Below are 2,902 nucleotides of genomic sequence, written 5' to 3' on the forward strand. Positions count from 1 at the left end.
AGGAGAGCTTTGTGACTACACAGTCACTGCGCCAGCCAGCCAGCAGGGTTTTCCAAGTGTTGCCCAGACAGGCAACCCGAAGGAAAGAATACCACAAACTGAAGGACTAAAACAAATACTGAGGAAAATATGGTTCATGGCCTCGAGTTGCCTTCTATCAAAGGGAAACAGAAAATCTTCCAAAAATAACAATATATGCTATCAAATATGTCCAGGTGCATAACGCCTCTCGGCTGTATATAGCTATAAAACTACACAGTAAAGAGAGTTCTCAGGACCAGAAAATATGTACTGGATCTTCATTTTGTTCGTACTTAAATTAGTGTGGTTGCGAGCTTTTTAATAACGCAGTTGTGGCCTCACCATTTACAGCTGTGTGATCTGGGCTTTCATCTTTTTTTAGCCTCATCATTACTATCTATAAAATGGGGATAAAAACAGTACTAATTTAATATAATCATTGTGAGCATTAAATGAAACACTTCATATAAAATACTCAGCACAGGACCTGTCACATAGGAAGCTCTCAAAATTACTGTTATTATATTTATCTTCTTTTTTGCATGTGTCATAAATCTGAATTTGTGTAACAGTTTATTTCAATTTTTGCATTCTGATTATAAAAGTATTATCTGTTAATTGTAGAAATTTTAATAAATACAGAATAATATGATTGGGAAAATAAATCTTACTCATAATTCTACCATTCACAGATTTAAAAATATTAGCTTTGCAATAAATTTCCAATTTCTAAGGGTGAGGGCCACATTGTTTTCTTTGTGCAAAGTACTTGGAACATAGCAGCTGCCCACTGAGTGGATACTGGAAGATGTCATAGTCAGAAACAAGTGTATAACAAGATAGCTGTATTTATATATAAGTAAAAGGAAACATTCCTAAAGGATGATCTCTGGGCTCCTTTCAAAGTAACAAAATCACCCAGAATCAATGGAAGAACAAGATAAAAATACAGATTCCTTAGGTTACATGCAGGGCTCCCCATAAGCCATACTACCTGAATGTTCATAGTATAATGCTATACTTGGTTGCTCTGTCTAAACTGTATGAATTTGATGTCCTCTGTGTAGTGATTCTTACTTTTCTTTTTTCCAAAAATTTCACCAAGGTAAAGCAGAGCTCTGGTTGATGCCTGTGTGTCGTTCAGGCCTTAGCAGTATTGCCCTCACTACATGCTCATTGGACAGTAGCGCAACGCCAAGAAAAGGATGGTTGTGTGATGATTCTCCTATGTCCTATTCTTTTCCTTTTACTCAAAATCTTTCACACAGGTAGTCTGAAAACTACATGAAAGCAGGCATTTGTACCTTCTCTTTCTTTTAGATTTTCTATTATCTTCTAGGTCCAGACTTTGTACCTCATGGTCACACCCTAAATTTCATGGACTGATAAACTGAGTCAGCACCCATTCCAGATCACTGACTTATCCCAACCAGGTTGGGGCAATTAAGGAAAGCAAAACTTTTTTTTTGGTTCAACTTCACTTCCATTTAATTCCATCTAAAAAATATATAGGGGACAGCCCAGGTGGCCTTTAGTTGTTCCTACTTAGTCTCTTGCATCATATCAAAGGCATCTATTGAGAAACTGAGCTGCTGAATGAATGCCTCAGATTGGGTCCACAAAACCCCAGTTCACTAATCCTGGGTGGCTATTGTGTGGCAACCTTTTTCATGATCATGGTGGTATTAAGAAACAATATGAGGGCCAGCCCCATGGTGTAGTGGTTAAGGCTCTGTGTCCTCCGCTTTGGTGGCCCGAGTTCATGGGTTTGGATCCCAGGCACAGACCTACACTATTCATTGGCCAAGCTATGGTGGCGTTGGGAGGAAGACTGGCAACAGATCTTAGCTCAGGGATAATCTCCTACAGCAAAAAAAAAAAAAGAAAGAAAAGAAAAGAAAAAGAAAGAAAGAATGTGGCCTTTGGAGCCACACTACTTGATTCAAATCCAAGATCCACTGTCTACACCCCAGTGAACCACTGTATTGAACCCTTCTAAGCCTATTTCCTCAGTGGCTGGCACATGGCAAGCATTAAGTAAATGTAAATTACCATTATTAGTAGTAGTAGAAATAGTAATCAAATCAATGCTAGTGGTTGGTGGCCTACCAATATCCCAGACAAATATCAGCACTACTATGAATCAAAGGTTATGTGGATATAATTTGAAGCTCTACATAGTACATATCTAATGATTCATTCATTTGGTCATTGACAAATTTTTTTAAATACTGATGATATTCAGATCACCACGTTAAGAACTATAAGGAATTGAGAGATGAAAAAAACGTACATCTCGCCTTAATAGTTCTATCATGCAGTAATAGAAGGCTCAAAAACTTAAAATCCCAGATTGCATTAGGAGGTGTCTTTTTGAAATGAATCGTGTTATTAGTTCCATATGACAAGATGTATAAAACATAATCTAAGATTAAAGTAATCAGGAAAATGGGCATCCTTCCACCTCTGCAGATAGTGGTCAATTCTCAACCTATTAGTGTCATAAAGTTGCTCTCACAAAACAGAATGCGTGTAGTGTTAAAAGCATACATCTGCTGCTATAAAAGAGACATTATCAACATCATTATTAAGTGCATTAAGAAGAGACAGACTCAGCACTGCCACATCAAAGAGGGGTTTTAACATTTTTTTCCTCAGTAGGAGGAGAAGAGAAACTAGAAACATTTGGCCATGCTGTATATATTTAGATAGGAAATATAGGGCCAAAGACACACAAACACATGCTGAGGGCCTTATAAAAACATTGGGCTCTGATCTCTCAGTGGGCTTCGAAGTCAGATTGACATGGTTTCAGATTCCAGTTTTATCACTCACAAGCTCCTTGAACTAGTAAAAATTCCTAAAATTCTCTGAGCTTCAG

General features: G+C 37.6%; 1 non-coding gene across 1 annotated transcript; it reads right to left on the reverse strand.

Moving 5' to 3' along the window:
* Positions 1 to 1,105: 1,105 nt before the first annotated feature.
* On the reverse strand, positions 1,106 to 1,231 carry LOC139085378 (U4atac minor spliceosomal RNA). The gene has a single exon (XR_011543650.1). It is a non-coding gene; the product is annotated as a U4atac minor spliceosomal RNA (small nuclear RNA).
* Positions 1,232 to 2,902: the final 1,671 nt, after the last annotated feature.

Source organism: Equus przewalskii, chromosome 8 (assembly GCF_037783145.1).
Source record: "Equus przewalskii isolate Varuska chromosome 8, EquPr2, whole genome shotgun sequence".
NCBI lineage: Eukaryota > Metazoa > Chordata > Mammalia > Perissodactyla > Equidae > Equus > Equus przewalskii.